The following is a 23,991-nucleotide window of genomic DNA, read 5'->3' as shown; positions in this document are numbered from 1 at the left end:
GGAATTAATTTTCCCCATAGAGTTCTATGTTAAACCTCATCCTCATTTGTCCCCCCCCCCCCAAAAAAAATTACCTCAACCCCTTCAATATGAAAACAAAAAAATCTGCACGTCTAGATACATTGACCTATCATATCCTTTAATATCTATTATTTTCATCAACTGGTTGTGGGGAACAGTGTCGAACAGTTTTAGGCTCGAAAAAGAAGTGGGAGAAGAAGGTGAAGAATAATAAGAATAACTAGACAATATCTCACGAGTAGGTCTTCCGTCCGATGGGATATGATAAGATCTTGAATGGAACGATTTACATCATCAGCTACTCATCGTAACAACAGATGACTTTACTTCAATAATGCTTAACAAATTCGTTTTAGTTCTTATGATATAAAGAAAATATTTTGACAACTTTTGCCCCTTTGTTTAACCCCTTCTCTACCGTACCGGTCAATTTGACCGGTGGCGCGTAAAAACGGAACAGCGCAAAAGGAGTGTCTCTAAATCTTTCAAACTACGGTCATAAGATATATGATCTATATATCAAATTTTTGGAAATTTTCTCTATTTTGTAACTATGTAAAAATCAGTTAAGTAAATAAAGCTATTAAATTAATAAAAGCATTTAAAGCGAAAGATGGCTTCGTCTAAATATGACGCAACGCTTTGTCGTAAGGCCATTTTCCCCCTCGATACGATTTTTTTAATCTCCCGTATGAATGCACTATTTTTTATATTTTTGAAAAGCATACATTCCCTGCTTTCAGAACATATAAAAGTTATTTCCAATGCCTGGCAAAGTTATAAGAAAATAGCTATTTTTTGCACATGTACGCTTTTTTACAATTTTATTTCTCAATGTTTAAACAGATTGGCGTTTTACCAATATTCATATATGGAAATAGGGAAAAGTAAATACAGCCTGTAAAAGAACAGGAAATTTTCGTTTTGATGGGCCCTTATTCGTGTTGTAATTCTTGTTAGTTTTTATATTGCGAAAAAATTAAATTGGGACATGCTGCGCGGTTTTCTTTAAAATTAGCGATAAAACGTCGGTGCTGAAAGCGATCGACGCGCATTGCTCAATAAAGTAGTGAAAACTATTTGTGTTGTCCTCTGTTGGTAATATGAATACTTTTTGATACACTAAAACAATATTCATATATGTATGAAATAATCAGCCAGGTATTCTCTGCTTTAAAAAAAAAAGAAGTATAAAAACCATTATTGGTAAATAACAGTTACACCACCTACTTGTATTGTAACTTTATAAAACACCTAACGAGAATGTTACATCGGTAGAGTGAATTAAAAAAAATACTTCAAATTCAGATATAAACGTTATGTAATATTTATTCGGTATAGAAATAATTTTTTCTGCCAAACAAAGAAAACAAAAAGACCAGTCTGCATATTGTATATATAATACTTTTCCCCCCGTGATCCGGATCGCGGCCGTGGTGTTTTCTGAAAGTGTCCACGGGCAACACACGTGTTTCCGTTTCAACGAAAACAACAACACAACAAACGCTTGTATTGTATTTTACATCTTGAAAACGACCTCATGTCAGATGAAGAAGTCTGAAGATACCTTGGATATCCTGTTGCAGGATGACCCAAACGATCATGCATTCAGTATAAACATGTAAGTTGATGTAGCCACATAGGCCGACTAGAAAAAAAAAAGTTTGCGGTTATCTCATGTTATGAAAAATGCACGATTAATATATTAACCGCGATTTGATGCCATAATTTGTCGTTTCATGAAAGAAAATATTTATATTTTATGATATCTAAACCAAGTGTATAACACCCAATTGTTTATTAAGAGCTGAACATATCTGACATCAATTAATATGTCCTGGCCCGGCATTAATCAGTCTGACCCCCCCCCTTTTGGTATCTCCTCACCTGACGCGCGAGTGTAAGAAGAGGGTGGATTTAGTGTGGATGAGAAAAGGGTGGGATGGTTTTAATCAGACTGGGCATTCATGACCATTGGTGTGTGGAGGCTATTTTCCAAGATTTTCTATCTTTATAAAAAAAATCTTTCTATGAAAAGAAAACACAATCTGTTAGGAAAGCATATATTGCATTATTGTATTATCGTAATAATAGAATTTATTACCGTAATTTGAGGTTTTTCTTCATATTGTAACAGAAATAAAAACAAAATGTGTGTTTGGGACAAAAGGTATGTGCGTGGGGGGGGGGGGGGGTTAACATCAATCAAAATCTGGTTATGACAGGCTATTGAAAAAGCATTTAATTATATGATCCATACATGCTGGTGTGCTATAAGCTGATGGGCATGTGCCCACTTCTTGCTTAGATTTTCTCTAGTTTCGACTAAATCCACACCCCATCAGAGTACCATGCCAGGGGATTTAGACACTGTGTACAATGAAGAACCAATTCAATTCTACTTTAAATCTGGGGCCATTCAATTTCCCTCAGAGGCACAATATTTTCGCTGGACACTGTATATTTTAACCTGAATTTCTTCAGTATTTGCTCCCATGTATACGTTGGGCATAATGCTAACACCTCCATGATGTATATTGTTTTTTGTCAATACGCACTCTGCTACACTCACAAAGTATAATGAAATATTCCATTAATTTGATTTCTAACATATGTATGTAAAACTTATACGGTACCAATTTTGATGCACCAGATGCGCATTTCGACAAATAATGTCTCTTCAGTGATGCTCAACCGAAATCTTTGAAATCCAAAATAACTATGTATGTAATCCCTAACCAAATAGCACTTCAAATATAGGACATCTCTATCTTTAAATAAATATGATCAGTACTTTCGTGCGAAACTGTCCCTTACTATCATGAAGCTTATATTCTGCTTTAAAACACAAACCAATAATTCTTAATTGTATTTTTTCATCTTTAAAAAGGTTATTGACATCCCAATATTTAGTGGAAAGCTTCCAGGTATCTTCCACTAGTGACAGTCTACTGGCAAATCCATACATGCGATGGAAGTATGTTGGTGTGGAGGACACAGGGACACCTGATCCAAGAACTGTGGCATTTCATTCGGAGTGACAACCTGGCATGCAGTTGGTATGACTCTTTGAGGTTCAATATAGGGTTAAATCCCTATACATTTAGTTAACATTCAAATGAATCCAGATACATATAATACATTCACAAATGGAATCATGGCATTATGGTACACTGATATGCGTGTACCATTTTACTGTTTATCGTTGCAGTACTAAATATAACATGAAGTGTTTTCCATTCATTTCATTTGAACAGGCCCATTTAGAATTGTAACAGGCCGGGGGGGGGGGGGGGGGGGTATGGGGGGGATTCCCCCCATGAAATTTTGGAAAATTAGACGCAAAAATTAGACGCAAACTCCTGCATTCTGAGGCATTTCAGTGGGCAAAATGACCCTTGTTCATATGCCACTTTTTAACCTACATTTTTAAATATATACCAAAGGGTTGAACATTTTTACGTCAGACAAGTTAGTCACAGTGGTGTTAAATACACACCTTTCCGATGTTTTGACTGGAAGAAATCATGTAATGTATTCGTTCGACGCTTCATTATTTTTCACTGCCATGTGCTTCTCACGCCCAAGGGGAGAGTTTAAAATATCGTCCAATCAAAATCGCCGTTTCAAAAAGCTCTCGATAAAAACATAAACAAGGAAGAAATATGAAAGATATTTATAGCCAACCATATTGCTACCGCATACATTCTTTGCAAAGATCGATCGTGTAAATCAACATCACTGAAATTGACAACATATTATTTTTTGATTTTTTTTATAATTGAACCGGCCAGAAAATCGTTTGAAACGGTCAATTTGGCCGGCGGCCGGTTCTTAGGGAAAACACTGATTACATGCATACAAAAAGAGACAAAACACGGAAAATCATTATTCTGTTTCTAATTATAAGGTATGCTAAGTGTTTTAAATGCTGACAAATAAGGTATGATGGCCAATACTGATTTTATTTGCATTTTTATTTTCAGATATGGGACCTGATTATTCAGAGAATTGCAGATTTTATGAAGCTGTTTTTGACAGAAGATTTGGTTTTCTCCATCTGTGTTGCCACCAACCATTATGCTGTGATGGTCATATCAAGGGGGAAGGATTGTCATATGCTTCCCAAGGAAGTTCGAAGCCTCTCACTGAAGAGGAACTGTACAGGTATTACTAGTTTTAAAGTACCGATATTGTGACAGTGATTTCCAGTTTAAAACGAATAATAAAATGCATTTTATAAGATTACCTTTACCAAAATTAATCTGGCTGTGCATCTAACACATTTATTAAATGTGTATTACAATTACCCCAGATAAAATTTTACAAGTAATTAAACGCATAATTTTCAGAGGGCCTTGATTATAGAAAACATTTACAGAGCCAATTGAGTATTCAAAAGCTCTGAGAATACTTCAGTATATTGGGGCTAAGTATAAACAATCTTACTTTTTTTCTTCAGATTTTTGGGCATTATCTTATACATGTCTGCTGAGAAGTTCCAGTCGATAGACAGATATTGGTCAACGCATGCCCCTATCGGAACAACCTAGTATCAAGAATTATGTCTAGAAATATGTTTTAACAGGTTGAATATAAGAAGAACAATTTTTATTAAATATAATGCAAGTACATTTAAATTTAGTGATTGGAAGTAAGGACTTGAACATTCGTTTACATGTACAATGAACTTGGGGAGGAAAAACGGGCATTATTTTCGCATAGCATTTTATATCATAATGGTGTTGTTGCTTAGCAACCAAATATATTTGAATATAAAAAAATTGATTTTTTAGATTCTTTGTTTTAATGTTGTAATATTTATACTATTTAGTGGGATACAATGGCAAAACGTCATATTACTAGAAAATAATGAATATGTATATGAAGTACGAAATTTTCATTTTATGACCTTTGACCTTAATTCTCTTCATTATATTTTTTGTTAAAAACCTTTTAAAATGATTAAGATCTAGTCAAAGATTATATTTTTAAAATAATGTGACATTTACTAATCATCATGCAATGTAATTATGTTTGAATTGTGTCGAATGGATGTAGAAAGGCAAATTATGGTCAAAATTACACCATGAGTGTTGTTACTTAGCAACCAAAAATATTTGTTTGTCAATAAAATTGATTAATTTGATTGTGATGCTTTTGTAGTATTTTAAAAGATATATCAGCTCATACATTTAGAATTTCCTATTTTTGACTCGAATCCAGTGAGAGGGGTCGTAATATATATATTCCAGAGAAAAAAGATAGCAAAAATGTGCACTTATATGACCTTTGACCCCGTAGAACTCTTTGGGGTCATGGGATAACATGACAATCTTTATGAAAAAAATGTTCACTGTCCAATTTGTAACAAAATTATATATCACATGCCTACCTAAAATCGTGATACATGCAGATGTAACTCGATTTAAAAATATTGTCATTTAGTCTTTAAAAACCTCTAAAATGTGCCGGTAGAGAAAGGGTTAAGGGGCTTACCCCAAAACTTAAATGAGGGAAGTAAAAAGTTTCTGAAACTTAATTTTCAACATTATGTTTTCACTATTTTACATTGGAGTGATTTATCTTACAATAAACGGGAGTAATCCAGTATGTTAGGTTGGTCGTAAGTCGTAAGATCTTTTGTAAAATGCACCCCAGGACAGTAACAACAACTTTTGTTTTACAACGTTTCACAAAAGGTTTTGAGTTTTCTAGATATACTAGCGGAAAAATTTCTGTGCATTATAAAATTTAGTATAATTTTTTTTAGATTGATTGTTTATATTTATAAAATGTAAACAATCTATAAAGGTGATGTTTTTGAAATATATCGTATAGTATGATATAGTATAATATATCGTATAGCTACTGACAAACAAGTTGATGATACAGGGATTTCAACAGTCTCGATTGAAGTCAGCATTTTGCAAATTCTATGGTCGTTATAACGATCTAGTTCGTCAGTACAATCTCGAATTGGGTCAAATGCTGTCTGACGTGTTTCATACCGATTGTTAAGCCGTTCTTGGCACACTGATTTTGACTGCGGATAACTCCGTTTACCTGATCAGGATATGGGGCTCACGGCGGGTGTGACTGGTCAACAGGGGATGCTTAGTCCTCGTAGGCACCTGATCCCACCTCTGGTGTGTCCAGGGGTCCGTGTTTGCCCAACTATCTATTTTGTATTGCTTGTAGGAGTTATGAGATTGATCACTGTTCGTTATCTTTACCTTGCATAGTACTCGACGCAGATGCACGGACTTTTTCAAGGTTAGTGAACACAACTTGTTTATCGAAGTGTTCGTACGCACGAGTGTTACTGGCCAATACTGTTTGGAGTAAAAAGTGTAAAAGGTTTGTTTGGACACTATTTGTTAAGGAAAGCACTTTAGTTTTGACAAAATTTACCCTTCTATCATGCCACGACTCAGCGAAAACCAACGTAATCGTGCTGTTGGGATTCTTCAAGCTGGAATGGCACAAAATATCGTAGGAAAACATCTTGGAGTTCATAGGAACACCATCCAGTCATTATGGAGACATTTTCAACAATCTGGTAACACTCGCCATCGACCACGTTCTGGGCGTCCTCGTGTGATGTCGCGTCGACAGGACAACCATATTAGATTTGTGCACCTGAGAAATCGTTCCAGACAGCAAGTTTGACTGCTCGTAGCATTCCTTGACTCCGACCAATCAGTCGAACACAACATCAGACCAAGACGTCCAGCTGTGCGTCCAATACTGCTTCAACATCATCGTATTGCTAGACTAGTGTGGTGCAAACGACATCTGCGATTCAGAATACAGGACTGGGCCAATATTCTGTTCACTGATGACTCCAGATTTCATTTAGGTTGCAGTGACGGCCGTTGTAGAGTGCATCGTCGCGTTAGGAAACGGTACCAGGACGCTTGTGTTGTGCAACGTCGACAATTCGACGGAGGTAGCGTTATGGTGTGGGATGGAATAACAGCACATGGAAGGACCCCTCTACAAATTGTCAATGGAAATGTCATCAGCGTACGCTATCGATACGAAATTATTCAGCGCCATGAAATATCCTTCTTACAGACACAACAAACTCACATCACTCTGCAGGAAGACAACACAAGGCCACATGTTGTACGTGTAGTCAGGGACTTTTTTGTTCAACAGACTGTTTATGTCTTGCCCTGGCCAGCTGTTCCCCCGAATCATCGCCGATCGAGCACGTCTAGGATAAAATGGAACGACGTCTACGCCGTTTACCAAATCAGCCAGTGACATTAGTTGATTTAGACCAGGCTTTAACCAACATCTGGAACAACATCCCTCAGAGATTTCTGAACACTTTAGTGGCATCAATGAGGCGCCGTTTTCAAGCATGCGTGAATGCAAATGATGGTCACACGCATTATTAATTTGTTAATTGAAGTTCGAATAGCAGTGTCTTTCGAGTGTGCTGAAATTGAAGTTATTCAGCGTTAACATTAATGGATTATGAGATGTTTTAACGAATACATTTTTTTGTTAACAATATTACAAAAAATAAAATTTGTTCATTCTTATTTTTTTAAATTATTTTTTCATATATTAATTTAGTTTCCTTTTTCCCGCTAGTATAAAAACATTATTCAGTTTTAGGGTTTTAGACACATTTAATATCCTAGTCAATGGGTCGGATGAATATGAGTTACCGTACCTATACTGGATTCCTAAACTTCATAGAAACCCTTACAAACACAGATACATTGCTGGATCCAATGAATGTTCTACAAGGCCCCTATCTTTGTTCATCACGAAATTATTAACAGCTGTGAAGGAGAAACCTCAAGCGTAATGTGCACGTACATATGCCAGATGTGGTGTAAATCAAATGTGGATTCTAAAAAATTCTAAAGAACTTTTAGTAAACTTGAAATTGCAAAACTTTTCTCAAATCACTAACATGAAAACGGATGACCTTTCAACACTTTACACGGCCATTCACGATAAATTAAAGACTTCTTTGACAAAACTGGAAAACGCAAGTATTCTTATGTTATGATCAGCCATCCCAAAAATTGCTTTCTTAAAAGCCACTCTAATTCCAGGCACACGTACTCTGAAGTTGAAATAAAAAATATTCTGGGGTTCCTCATTTACAATCTTTTCGAGATCTTCAGTCTATTGGAATTCCCATGGGCACGCACTGTACTCCCCTGTTAGCTGACCTGTTTCTGTATTGGTATGAAAGGTGAAGATAACGAAAAGTGATCAATCTCATAACTCCTATAAGGAATACAAAATAGATAGTTGGGCAAACACGGACCCCTGAATATATCAGAGGTGGGATCAGGTGCCTAAGAGGAGTAAGCATCCCATGTCGATCAGTCACACTTGCTGTGAGCCCTATATTATGATCTGGTAAACGGAGTTATCCGTAGTCAAAATCAATGTGCCAAGAACGGTCTAACAATCGCTATGAAACATGTCAGACAGCATTTGACCCAATGATAGGTTGCATTGACGAACTAGATCATGATAGTAACCATAGAATTTGCGAAATGCTGACTTCTATCGATACTGTTGAAACCCCTGTACTATCAATTTCCTTGTCAGTAGCTTACCTCGATTTAAAAACTGACTATACGCAGAACAAGCTCCTGCGTATCGAATCAGTTGAGAGATCTAAACACCATATGCAGGTGATAATGGAATATTACTACATAAATATGAGAAGTTGACGATGGAGAAGCTGAAAGCATCCCGTTTGTCATACAGTTGAGTTGTCAGTTTTCCGTTAATACGAATATGATGTCAGGTGTTGGATCTTAGATCAATTTACTTGTAAGTGAGGTTGTTGGATAATATGATTCATTTTCGTTCATTGTTTGTATGTCACGTGACTGGTTAGAAATAGAGAGAGAGAGAGAGAGAGAGAGAGAGAGAGAGAGAGAGAGAGAGAGAGAGAGAGAGAGAGAGAGAGAAAGAGAGAGAGAGAGAAAGAAAGAAAGAGAGAGAGAGAGTTGTGGTTGTGTAAATTTATACTAAAACCCGTTTAAGCTCTCCGTCTCGTATCTAAGCACAACGGCAGGGCTGAAAAGTGCAACAATTATAAACATATAAGGTAATGTAGACTGGCGTTTTGTCAGATAATTGTTGGGTTTTGTTTTTGTTTTTTTTGAAAAAAAAATTATGAATTAATCTAGTTTTGCACAATTCAAAGATAGGCAGGATAGTGCCATTATTAACCTGTAGATAATCAAGTATTACGGTCGCTATTTGTTTTTTTTTTTTAACAAGACTTACCTTTCCTAATCCTTTAAAACACTTCCGGTTTAGTTTTCAATGCATGTGAAATATCATACGAATAATTGTGTTTTCCAATATTGCTGTTGGGATGAAGAAAATGAATCTTTAACACAGGCAGTGATTGTAATAATGCTACGACAAGAAGGTACTAATGTACATCTAGAAGCCTGTAATGGTGATTTTCACTGTTTAAACTGACAGTATATTGCACACAATTTCTAGTATTCGTATCAGCTAATCAGGTGATAAATATTGTACCGTAATACCAAGCCATAGTGGTTGTCATAGGCATGTAGGCCTTGATCAGGATGAGAACAACTTGTTATCTGAGAGACAAAGTGTCCATATCATTAATATGTCACTTGTATTGAACAATGTGATTGTAAGAAGGAACTGTGTTTTTGCAATTTATATGCTTTCATATTCAAAAGAAACTAAAGTCTTGAAACAGAATATCGTTAGGGATTAATAGGAGTAATGGAAATCCATGGTTCTTTGTAGATAGTGTGTAGTGACATAAAAAGTGAAGCTGCTATGAGAGGGTGTCCCCCCCTTTTCCTACTAAACAGAAAACTCTACAAAAAAAACCCCAAAAAACTGCAAAGGTTTTAGATATAAAAAATGTGTAAACTGTTTAATGATAGCCTTGTTATTGTTGTTCAATATCAGAACTGACAACTATGGCTACTTCGGTTCTGTATTTTTATTTGACACGCTATAGGGAATAAAACTCTGTGACATAAACAAGAGAAAAATAAATTAAAACGTAATGGGTTTAACATATACAACTGATAAAAAGTCATTATGTAGCACATTATAATTTTGATGATGTAGAGGAGTGTCAACTTTTGTCATGAATCGTCTAGATATTAAAAAAAATATAAGTTATCCCCCTTGATATTGATAACTTTTAAACTTTAGTCTTATTGAACATTACTTAGTTTGAGATGTACACACGCATAAATTACAAAATAATAAGTTTCAATATCCTTGTAAAGCTGTTGCATAATATATTATGCTATTGTAATAAAACAATGTGATTCAATCACCTGTTTGTGGAACAAGAGTTCTCTCAGAAGGTTGATTCTCACCTCCATCTGTATATTCATATGTTCCGTTACAAGTGGAAAATGAAATTGGGTTATGTACATCCTAGTATAACCTACAAAAATCAACAATATCAAAACTTTGTATTATATCAAAAATGTGTGCACTGGGAAAAACATAGTTAACACAGTGCTACTGATTTTGCAAGTCAGTTCACCGATGTGTTTATTACAACCTACACGGCTGTTTACTGTATAAATATCATCATGTTATTATTTATATATACACATATGAATATCAACAAGTTTACAAAACAAATATGTAGAAAGGAATTTTTTACAGTTTCCCTAAAGGAATTTGATACTTGACAAAAATTAAAATTTATATGTAATTGCATGTGGTTGAATCAATATCAAATCTTTGTATTATATAAAAAATGTGTGTACTGGCAAAAACATAGTCAACGCAATGCTGCTAATTTCACCTATGTGTTTATAACTACCTACCCACCTGCTTACTGTATAAACATAATTATTTTGAGACATGGATATGAATATCAACAAGTTTATACTACAATTATGAACAAAGGAATATTTTACAGTTTTACCTAAAGGGATATGGTACTTGACAAAAATTGAACAGCTATATGTAATTTCTGGTTGAATCTGACAATGGATTACAAGAGAAAATCATCAGGTATACAATAATCACGCAAATGACCAATTCTAGCATTAAAATCACCAGTCAAACATACATACTTGGTATCATTAACAATATTCAGAATTTCTTGTTCGATATTTTATTAAACGGTCAGGGGAAGAATGTCTACTTCCTTCAGTTGAAGGATAGACAACCCCCCAAAATAACATCCTTAGTTGTAATAATAAGTCATTTGCTCAAGTTGAGCCAGGAAATAAACTTTCAATCAGTTTTTGTAATTTTTACATGACAGCATTATCCTTTATTGCTATCATAATTCCATCTGATCTCGTGTTCGATAATTTATATCTGATTTTGATAAATATTACAAAGCCGTAAAATGGCTGAAGTATTGCCAAAACGGCGTAAAACCTCAATCAATCAATCAACATATCCATATACCGTGTGCTTTAGTCACCTATACACACGAATAGGGAAGCAAATACCCAAGAATGTACCGAGGAAATAGACTATGAAATCGGGAATTGCGGGTATATGTTTACATGGGTCGCTGTCTTAATACTAATTATTCCTTAAACATCTGTAATTATTGGGGTTGTTTTATAATATTTAAACTGTGCGATCAATATTTGCTTTTTGGATTAACAAAATCATGGATCTTAAGATAACATTGACAACAAGGCCTACTGTCATGAGTCTATTTCATTCTTTTTGGAAAATAAATTTAAAATAGAAATTTAACACAAACAATATAATTCCAAACGGGGTCTACATATCGTTAACAAATCCAAGCATGGCTTTATACTGTACTTAATGTAATAAGTAGTATTGTCTCTTTAATTTAGGAAACATCATAGTTCAAAAAGTTAGGAATTACAATATTGTATGATTTATTAATGCAAATTTAATTATTATCTATTTTTAAACTTTGTAAATGTACGAGTTGGCAGGAACTAGGAGCACAAGTATATGATGATTCAAGGTCAAATCTTATTCCAAAGGTGCGGTTGTGTATTATGTGAAAAGATGAAGAACAGAACAAAATGCATATCCTGTGGCTGCCCTCAGCTTCTACATAACCATTTTCTCGTAGTTCAAGTAGGTCTCTATCCAACTGCGTTTTGGAAAAGTGCATGGACAAAAGCGAATTTTTTAATGACAATTCCCTTGCGCTGACAATAAATTACCTTATAAAAGTTCCAGAAAAATTCCTTTGAAAAATTGGAAAAAACCTCAGTCTCAATCCCTTTTTCTGACAGTAGTATGACCTTAAGCAGCACAAAACACACAAAACTTCCCATACGGTATTGTCTAATGTGATAATTGACTTGTTTGTTGGTTATATCTAATCCGTTAGTAAAACGTCCAATGTACTATATTCAAGCCGTCGCATATCACATCACAAATAATGGCGCGTAAAATATCGAAAGTAAATGTCTGAATTTCGCCCCTTTCAAACTCAAAGACTACTCGAAATATTTTATATAATACACATTGAAAGTAATTTTGGCATGCGAGGAAATAATTTTGCTAAAGAATTAAAAAGTGATGCAACATACCATATGTTGTTTAAGACTGGAGAGAATTTTTTCCGTATCATTGAGTAATTAATTTCCAAATAAACATGATACAATACATCTTCATACAAACTGTAGAAATACATCACGATGTAGCTCTTCTATAATTACATCCCTGAAACATGGCAGTTTAGAATGCAGCATGCATTTTAGTCGTGAACAACGAAGAAGACGAGAAAAAGAATGAATGTCCTTTATACTTACATCGTCCAGTTTAATTTCCTGTTTGCGTGAGATCATCAACTTTACTTATGATCGATATCACACACTTGGTGGATAGGAAAACATTGTGACACTGTTAAATCCTTCAACGAGCTGTTTCTGTGTATATCACCAGCTGTTATACAGCAACCCATTCAAGACATAACTGTGTGTGAATTACTCGGGGTGATATTAAATACGTATGCAATATACTATAAATATAATCTATTTCACTTCGCTGTATTATTTTATCAGAAAGAAATATGATTTATGTTTTAGATTGGCATTTATCTAATGCTAAAACAAAATACAGATAATGGATATTAGTTTGCAAATATAACCTGTGATGTGGATGGAATGTTTTCTGTTTTGTTTCATACCAATCTGTGATTTTGTTGCAGACCATTGCGTTTCCTAATCAAGTAATACGACTCGCGGAGAGTGTGATCTGTCATAAGGAAATGCCTACCTCTCCTACAGGCTCCTGTCCCGATCTCCGGTGTGTCCAGGCGTCTGTACTTGTCCCTCTCTCTGTTTTGCATTTTTTAAAGGACTGATGAGATTAATCACTGTTCGTTATATTTACCCTTTCATATCACAACATTTCTATTGTGTTTCTTTAATAGATGAAAATGCAGTGATTTCAAATCTGCATTAGATCCTCCGAAGAATATCTCGGATAAGACGTGCATATATTCCTATAAAACGACCTTTAATATACGCTGTTTGTTCATTTCCTATTTGTCTGGATAAGGACATATGGTAGGGACGGGAAATATGCTAACGCTAACTGGTCGTCATTCTCTGGGTTTCAATTGTAAATATAAAAATGCTTGAAAAAATAAAGCTATCAAATATTTTATCTTATATTTGAATTCATATATCATAGAAAGCCTAAACATCAATCAATGCAATGACGGATCTAGAGCGCGGTTACGGGTATTGCATCTCTCTATGATGCATTTTTCTATTCATTAACCATTGCTATCGTCTCTCGTAATCTCCGATGTGCATTGACCTAGAAGGTCACCAGTTTCGGGAAAATGTGAAATAGAGGCATTGAGCACGTGTCAGATTTGTAGATAATTTTACATTCCAATTTTATAGAAAATTCACAATCAAAATTTCATTTGAGTGGGACATTTGCGTAATTATTATACTCTTACACTTATAATATAAATAACACGTGTAGTTACTCACGTCAGTTTCCGTCGTTGTATATGACCTCGGTCTCAGCAACCCAATTATATTGGGTAATTATCGTTCCCATGTCCGCATATACGACGCCAGTGGCGGATTTAGAGGGGTGCAACTGGCGCTCCCACCCCTAACATTTTCAAATTTTAGGTAAATCGCGATATATTGTTTCGGAAAATGTACTAAACGATAAAAGAAGCAATAATTTCTTCCACACTCGGAGAAATAAATGACAAAATCTTTTGATTTCTTGCATTACTTTATTGGGAGAACTTAATTTCTTTTCAAAAAACCCTTAAAATTTGAGTAATTTTATCAATTTTACCTTATTAAAATGATAGAAAATAGTACAAATGACTAAATAGGAGAAATACTTCAAGCCCCATAAAATCTGTAAAATCCAGGAGCTTCCGGGGGCTTCGCCATGGACCCACCGCCTCATAAAGTGGCGTCCCCGTAACTGAAATTCCTGGATCCGCCCCTGGACGCAATGGTGTTTTATACGAAACCCTCATTCTAGGTATGAAACAATATTCCCTTGTTTATTTTGCTGAATTTTTCTTCAGATCTTGGGAATTATATTAGTTATACCGATAGGTGTCATTTGGTGCATAATTGGATTGCTAAAAATCCCTTCAGTTACAGCTTGCATTGCTTTAAAGTCACGGGTACATTTGATTTATAATATAATTGAGCATATTTTAAAGTTTTAAATAGCAATATGAATAACATATATTGTTACGCTTAATAAATAAAAAAGATCATTTACATTGCTAAATGATTTAGTATTTATGCCTAACACTTGTGTCATTGATTACATAACACTTCTAAAACTGTACTCATAATATTTCTGGAATCATAAACTGTAAAACAGCGTAAGTGTTCCAACTTTCAATCATAATACAAGATATAAGGCTCAGAACAGGTATGACCGGTGAACGGGGAATGCCTGCTCCTCCTAGGCACGTTATACTTCCTCTGGTTTGACCAAGGGTCTGTGATTGTCCAACTCCCCATTGGATGGGATGTAAGCCGCATTATTGTTCAAGCTGGGGGAGGAGGGTGCTTCGGGTCACAGGGATATGGAAGACATACATGATATAGCTGATATCGACTTGGTTCAATTAGGGTATACAGATGAGTAGTTTTTTTTCTATCCAATTTACACCTTCCGACTTTAAAGTTGCATAAGAAATAGGGTCCATGTTTGCCCAACTCTCTATTTTGTATTGCTTATCATGACCATTTTAAAAATGATACCCGTTAAGTGAATGTCTCAGATAAAACCATGCAAAGCTGTCCACAGGCACATGTAACAAATCGTTGTGATATTGTGCATGGGGAACCACCTGTAGGTGCTATCTCCATTTACAAAATATTTTATTAAAACATCCATATGTACACTCTTTTTATACAGCGCCACCTATTCAAGGCATATTGTTCCCTCTAACTAAACCAAAATACAGCATTTTAGACGGTGGCTATTTATAGTCACTATCGTATGCCATCGCCACAGTGGGCGTTATTGTATACACACGGGGACCCTAGCGGCAGATTTTGCAGGCAAAAAATCATGAAAATGGATTTGTTTTTAATATCAAAAGCATATGTGTATGATAGTAAACAGTTTTTGAAAAGTTTTTTTCAATGAAAGGTGAAGATAACGAACAGTGATCAATAATATTAATCCCGAAATACTGGTACAGTCGTTTGCCTTGTTCCGGATCACATTTTCATAAACGATTGCTAGCGGTATCATCCATGAAGATACTGTAAGTTAGAAAATCAGAAGTTACTAAAATGAAAAATAACTAAAATTATTTGAAAATCGAGGTAAATATCACCGACCTTTGCATTTTCCATAACCGTGGTCATGGGTTAGTTCCGAATCACACTGCCAGTTCCAAATGACGGGGATATTTGAAACGACTGCAGGCCGATTCGAACTTCCACTGACTCGATCCGACTTTCAATCGGTCCGAAACTTTAAATCAGTACCTGTGTATGTTTATTTCGCTTAATATATATCTAGCTTTTGTTGAAATCAAATCAAATCAAACAATAGTTTAAATCTTTACATTATTGACGTTATATATATTGAACAATATTCAAAGCTTCACATTTAGGCAGCCAAAACTGCGGCATTCAAAATTCTCTTAATCAACATTAATGATTATCTTTCTCTGAATGTGTTTATGATCTAACGTTATATCTACCCGGGATAATAATCCTTCGGCATTTTCTTGTGGAGTTGGTGAGTTAATGAAGAAAAAATAATACAGTCATACATGCAAGGTGAAGATAACGAACAGTAATCAATCTCAGTATACTTTTTAAATATCAATTTCAAGATGTAAATCTAGATGTAATACATAGTATATTTACTGTCCCGATTTTATGGATGTTATCCATTTTGGTAATCAGGAAAAAGAATAGTTTATTGTGTTTATAAAAACAAGATTGCTACACGTAGCCATTTCCCCCACCGCCGCAAAAAAGTTGAAGCACAACAGTCCTATAACTTCTGTAAAATTTGTCGAATCAAAATGGCGGCTCATTATGATCAAGTACATATGGTGACTAACAATCCTACAAAATATGAACACAATCCGTTGAGCGGTTTCAGAATAGTTGCGTCCACAAAGTGTTCCTATAGTGTAGCATGTACAAATTCAACAAAGTTCCATAACTCCTGTAAAAATTGTCGAATCAAAATGGCGGCGTACATTTAATATGATCATCTACACATGGTGACTAACAATCCTACAAAATATGAACAAAATCCATTTGGCGGTTTTTGAGGAGTTGCGTCCACAAAGTGAAAAGGGACGGACGGACGCATGGACGCACACACACCGGTATTTCTATATCTCCTTCCGCGTTGCGGTGGGAGGACATATATGCGTGCGAATTATATCTGACACTACTTCTATAAATAATATCAACCGACATATTGCTCAAAGTTTAAAACTAAGTTCAACAAGTCTCGTATGACAGTACAGTGTAGTTGACACGACTGATATGGAATTGGACAAACAGCTGGTGTCTCTTTGGTAAGGCATCGCAACTACAATAATACACTCATTGAAGAAATAATTATTGAGGCTTTAACTGAAAGATGCATCAATGAAATGCATTCATTTTTGGTGCAGAAAACTTGGTTATTCTTTAGCTACAGACAACTTTTCCCTCCAGCGCGAATTTTTTTGCCAAGCGTGTAAGTGACGAAGATGTCGAAGTTCTGATGTATTAAAACAGTGTGACAAGTAATAAACCTGGGCTGGATAAGAATTACAACACTTTTGTATCCCTCAGTAGTCATTATCAACGAGATTTACCTTTCTAAGTAAAAATCATTTCATTAATTAAGTATTTGTTTTAATGATAATTACAACGGGATTCGGAACTGGGCAAAAGAATGTATGTTATATTACTCGTTCATAAATATGCATAAGATAACGGCGTTGTGATCAATAGTCGGCGCCTTTGAAGTTGCTAGCCTTGAATCTGAATGTCCTCCGTAGAATACGACGTGTCCACTGAATGCCCCATTGTGTTTTCACGGCATGACACAGAGCATAAAATTTCATTCAATGGATGTAATGCTAAGTACACTTTTTTCTTGCAAAATACTATTGAAATGTTGATTATCTAAAGCATAAAGATCTATTTTCGACAACCAATTATAAATTGTTTGAATGGGGCGATTTCTTGTTTCAAATTTACTTTTTTAAATCAAATTATTGGTAATTTGTGGAGTAAATCACATTGACATTAATAACCGTTGGTCTTATGATTTGTTTGTTGGTTTGTTGATTTGATTGAGGCTATCAAGAACAATGTTTGAACAAATGCTCCAACTTACCAATCCCATTGGATCAAGTCTACATGACATATCTTTGAAATAATTATCCCTTAACCTCCTGAATGTCGGTGTTTTTGATAGTGTACGCATTACTCAATGCGAGGAGTTTTCTCCAACCAAAGATAAAGAACCGCTAGTTATAATATGATAATTCTTTGTAAGTTGCGTGGATGGTTCAAATCAAAATGAAATCAATTGGTCAACGTTGATAACGGTAACAATTTCCTTTGTGCTAACATCAAATCACTGTAATTGAAATACAATTAACGTGAATCACCATATTCATTTTCCACTTGATAAATGCAAGAACTTTGTTCGTGAGTTCGACTGTACATTTATCTTATTTTAGTGTGGAAACAAACGAGAACTTTCCCAAACTTTCACTTGTAATTATATTAAATAACTACAATAGATGATTTTTTTGTGTGTTTTGGAGAAAAGTTGTGATAAAGAAGTTCGAAAAATCACACTGCATGCATCGCATTTTCCCATATGAGGTCATGACAAACTTCTCAAGCAGCAAGCGTCAGCTGATTGTCAGATGGAGCACATGGGTCTCATGTGTAAATACCTGGGAAAACTTTAGATGTCTTTTGCTGAATAGATATATTAAAGGAAGTCATTTGATATCTGAAAATAACTTTTCCATAATACTAAGTTCATTAATATTAAACTAGAAAGATTTTACAGCATTCACTGTATAGAATTAATCACGCTAACTTTCTATAAGACCATGGACTGGTAAAGGTAATGGGAACACGCCCCCCCCCCCAAGGATTTTTTAAACAAGTGTTTTTTAAAATACATATTACCTTAATTATAAATCAGGTTGTCTGGTTCTTCTACGGGGGGGGGGGGGGGGGGGGGTTACGAATCTTGGGGCAAAAATCATGAAATTTGTATAGCTAAGAGCTGAAAACTGGAGAAATTCTTTAGATTCGATATATATGCCATTGGCATTTGCAAACAATCATTTTGTGAACGTATATAACCCTTTGGTTATATATCAAGTTGTTTGACATAGATATGTGAGGGCATTAACGAGGTTTTGAGACTAAAACATGATTTTTTCTTTAAAAATCGCCGAACAATGGAAAACTTCTTCAGATCCTATATAGATACTGTGGACATTTGATAACACTTATTTTCTGAAAGAATGGAACCCTTTTAGTATAAATCAGATTGTTGGCATGGAGATTGGCCCCAGTGTTGGGGCAAAAACCTAATATTTGTAAAACTAATAGCTGAAAATTGGAAAAACTCTTCAGATCCGATATACATAACAATGACATTTGCAAAGAGTAAATTGTGAACGTATGCAACCCTTTGATTATATATCAAGTTGTTTTACATTGATATATGGGGCATTTACAAGGTTTGGGGCTAAAACATGATTTTTCCTTTAAAAATCGCCGAACAATGGAAAACAATTATTTTCCGAAGGCATGGAAACCTTTAATTATAAATCAGATTGTTTGCATAGAGACATTTTCCAGTTTTGGAGGAAAAACCTAAAATTTGTAAAAATAATAGCCGAAAACTGGAAAAAACTTTTCAGATCCGATTTAGATGTCATTAATATTTGCAAACAAGTATTATTTGAACTTGTGTGACAGTTTGATTAAAAAGATGTTTCAAATAGATATATGGGGACATTTACTAATTCTGGGTCTAAGACATGATTTTCCCCCCTTCAAAAATCGCCGAAAAATGGAAAACTTCTTCAGATCATATATAGATATCAGAGACCTTTGAAAACAATTATTTTCTGAAAGTATGTAATCCTTTAATTGTAAATCAGATTGTTTGACATTAATGCATGGATACTTTTTCAAGTTTTGGGGCAAAAACATGAAATTTGTCATACAAGTTTTGTTAAAAATTGAAAACTTCGAGAATCTTACAAACACATTATGGACATTTGCAGACATGTATTATGCTTTATAGAACGTAATCCCTTACGATTATATCAAGTTGTTTGGCATTAAGGCGGAATTTATTTATGAATTACTGAAATAGTTTTAAGAGATATGCTTGCAGGCAGTATTAATCCAGAATTTGTAATCACCTTGTAAATAGCAGTTTCAAGCTCCACAGCGTCTGTGAGTAGTTTATACGGTGACCTAATAATGTAATTAACTCAATACTTCTTGTCAGATGGCGCATAGTCATTTCAAACGTGAGATGCTTAGGTAATGTATCCATTTCCATTCATAGCTGAGGCACATGTGTATTGAGAGTATGGTTTGACGAGCCCTTTGGTCTTAGAAAAAAAGATGGATTGTCTGATACTTTAGAGGGAAATGCAAAAACAATTCTATACAGTCATGTATTCAGAGATGATGGAAAGGTGGACATGATAGGTTATTGGCAATTTTGTGGCAGTCACAAATCTACCATTTGGTTATCATAGCATATTCTTTGACTTGTCGTTTGGCTGAAAGGGTTGACGCAAATGCAGACTCGATTGCTTGTTCAGTAGCAATACATGCAGAATATGCAAGTTTTGGAGTTTTCAAAAAAATTATTTTGCTACAAAATGTTCTTTCTGCTTTTGATTTCAGGTTTCAAGCTTTGTAGTCATTGTTATGTGAATCGGGATAAATGAAAAGTATATCTCTCTGAGCATTGCTATACTATCAACCACGTAATTTTGCTCTGCACGATTTTCATATCCATGTATACGGATAAAGTCAAATTCCTTTCCCTGAGCAAAGAATTATATAATCTTTAGTTTCTGAATTGTCTCGGTCATTGGCTTGGTGCAGGTTTTTCTACAGGTTGGATAAATCATCCCCCTTTAGCAATCAAATCAATATATCGAAATCAAAATATTGTTTTTCTGTGGGGATCCGGATTAGAATAGGTCCTCAATATCCCTTGCTTGTCATAAGAGGAGAATAATAAAGCTTTGTAGATTCATACATCGATCGTTTACCGACAGTTTTGTTTTATTACTATTAAGTCACTAATTAATCACATCTTTAAAACAAACAAATTCTTCCTGCGAATTAAATGCACAAAAGTATAGAATTAGAATTGATAATATTTGATTTTTCCACGAGTACATAGAGGACTATTGATGATGTTACAATGGAATAAATATTTTGTTTAAATTGTGTTGAAGTCCTGTATGGTCATTTACAACAGTTGGTACACAAGATTTGTTTTTGGTGAGGACTCAGTTTGACTAATTCAGTGTGACACTCAGGGAGATAATCAGTGAGGAATCGGCTTGAATAATTTAGCGTGACACTCAGGGGAGATAATTAATGAGGACTTGGCTAGGATAATTCAGTCTGACACTCAGAGGGTATTTGCGTTGATGACACAGTTGAGATGACTCAGTGTGGCACTCGGTAGATAATCAGTGAGGACTCAGTTTGGGTAATTCAACGTGGCACTCAGGAGACATAATAAGTGAGTAATCAGTGTGAATAATTTAGCGTGACACTCAGGGGATATAATCAGTGAGAAATGAGTTTGGATAATTTAGCGTGACACTCAGGGGAGATAATCAGTGAGGAGTTGCTTTGAATAATTTAGCGTGACACTCAGGGGTGATGATCAATGATTACTTTGCTAGGATAATTCAGTCGGACACTTAGGGGATATTAGCGGTGATGACACGGTTGAGATGACTCAGTGTGGCACTCGGTAGATAATCAGCGAGGACTCGGTTTGATTAATTTAACGTGACACTGAGGGGAGATAATCAGTGATGACTTGGTTTGGGTAATTCAGCGTGACACTCAGGGGAGATAATCAGTGAGCAATCAGTTTAGATAATTTAGCGTGACACTCAGGGGAGATAGTCAGTGAGGACTCGGTTTGAATAATTTAGCGTGACACTCAGCGGAGATGATCAATGATGACTTTGCTAGGATAATTCAGTTTGACACTCAGGGGATATTAGCGGTGATGACACGGTTGAGATGATTCAGTGTGACACTCAGGGTTGATAATCAGTGAGGACTCAGTTTGGATAATTTAGCATGACACTCAGGGGAGATAATCAGTGAGGACTCGGTTTGATTAATTTATCGTGACACTGAGGGGAGATAATCAGTGATGACTTGGTTTGGGTAATTTAGCGTGACACTCAGGGGAGATAATCAGTGAGTACCCGGTTTGAACAATTTAGCGTGCCACCCAGGGGATATAATCAGTGAGGAATCAGTTTGGATAATTTAGCGTGACACTCGGGGGAGATAGTCAGTGAGGACTCGGTTTGAATAATTTAGCGTGACACTCAGCGGAGATGATCAATGATGACTTTGCAAGGATAATTCAGTCTGACACTCAGGGGATATTAGCGGTGATGACACGGTTGAGATGATTCAGTGTGACACTCAGGGGAGATAATCAGTGAGGACTTCGTTGACAAGGACAATATGGATAGCATTGTGGTGACGGTATATTCTATATATTTTTCCACATATTTCAGCTTGTCTGTAAATATGTGTCGTTATCGATGCGCCTCCACCCCCTTTTTACTTATATGGGTAATTTTGAAGTAGATGGGTGTTATTATGTCATTTGATGATTGTATATGTTGTTTAATCTGAGGCAGCTGATATTGTGAATTTAACATCAATGCCAGGTATGTTTATTCCGGAATTGTGTTCTGGACTTTAACAGGCATCATTCTAAATTTACTGCAACATCACTTCCCTTTTCCTTTCTGCAGCATTGGAGAAGGTCGGTAAATTTTAGTGCTGAGAAATTTGAAATAATCTTTGTTAGTTATGAACATTTATTTTTTGGCTAAACTTCTTTCACAGTAAGAATGTTTTTGTTTGTATAATTCTTCGAACCGAAATGCATCCGATGACGGCTGAGTTTTGTGATTTTTAAAGGATTCTGATTTAGTGTGGCCATGCAAAACTAGTCATTTGAACCCCCCCCCCCCCCCCCCTCAGGTTTATATATATAATTCAATAATCACATAACGGTCCCCTTTTATCTGCTATATTAGATTGAAATATTTTTTTGTTTAAATTTGTGGGAGCATGCCTCTAGTTAGAACGATCGAGACGAATTAGAGGCCAGACCAGGGAAGATCGCATTATTGGTCGGACAAAACCGCCTGCTCCCGAACAGGAACTGGTTAACGACAGTCTATGTATTTCGACAACAAAACCTGGTTATTCAAATATACAGACAGGTTCTGCAGATCTATGGGCGGACGAGGGGGTGGGGGTGGGGTGGTGGGTGGGGGAGTTACACCCATACCAGATGATACCATGCAATTTGCATTAGAATAGATCATGATGATAATTAGGAGATAGTTCCTCTGGGTTATAACTTTCCATGAGCAGTTCTGGCGCAGATCATAGTCGGTTGAAATTCACACGGAATCATTGATGATGTACATGGTTGAGGGTCATGACATGGTAACTGGGTCTCGGTACAAGTAGGGTAAAGTTCATATCAAAGTGCATTTTATTGATTGATTGAATATTGTTTAATGTCCCTATCGAGAATACTTCACTCATATGGAGACGTCACCACTGCCGGTGAAGGGATGCAACTTTAGACCTATGCTTGGCGCTTATGGCCATTGGACAGGGAGGGATCGTTATCGTGCCACACCTGCTGTGACACGGGGCTTCGGTTTTTGCGGTCTCATCCGAAGGACCACCCTATTTAGTCGCCTCTTATATCAAGCAAGGGGGTACTGAGGACCTATTCTAACCCGGATCCCCACGGGTACTTTCAGCTACTAGAATTAGAATATATTTATATATCCAAGTGCTTGTCCATGTCATGGGATGCTCCATTTCCTGTTCAATTTTTGAAAAGTCTTCAATTTTTCTACAATGAGTGGGTACAGAAAAAGTATGGTTTAGATACGATAGAACACTATTTGGACGGTTTTAATTTTTTTTTTGGTGGGGGGGGGGGGGTCTGCAATTAATCTAAGGTACCATTTCAGAATTATGGGTTCCATTAGCAGTAGACAAGCTTAGGTTCCTGATACCCGTTAAGTGTTTCTGGGATTTAATAGAAATAGTCACTGCATAAGACTATCGAGAATCCCAAAAACAAATTCCAGTATTTCAAAAACGTTAACTTTCGTTATGCTAGTAGTTTGATGAAAAGTTATGTTGAAGCAACATATACCTGTAGGTACGAAAC

The 23,991-nt window shown here is 35.6% G+C and overlaps 1 long non-coding RNA gene across 1 annotated transcript; it reads left to right on the top strand.

Moving 5' to 3' along the window:
• The first annotated feature begins 1,315 nt into the window (after positions 1-1,315).
• On the top strand, positions 1,316-5,170 carry LOC130053278 (uncharacterized). Its single transcript, XR_008801805.1, has 4 exons — positions 1,316-1,642; positions 2,912-3,080; positions 4,008-4,188; positions 4,484-5,170. It is a non-coding gene; the product is annotated as an uncharacterized LOC130053278 (long non-coding RNA).
• Positions 5,171-23,991: the final 18,821 nt, after the last annotated feature.

Source organism: Ostrea edulis, chromosome 3 (genome assembly GCF_947568905.1).
Source record: "Ostrea edulis chromosome 3, xbOstEdul1.1, whole genome shotgun sequence".
Taxonomy (NCBI): domain Eukaryota; kingdom Metazoa; phylum Mollusca; class Bivalvia; order Ostreida; family Ostreidae; genus Ostrea; species Ostrea edulis.
The sequence above is the reverse complement of the archived record's forward strand: the minus strand, read 5'-3'. Positions and strand labels throughout refer to the sequence as shown.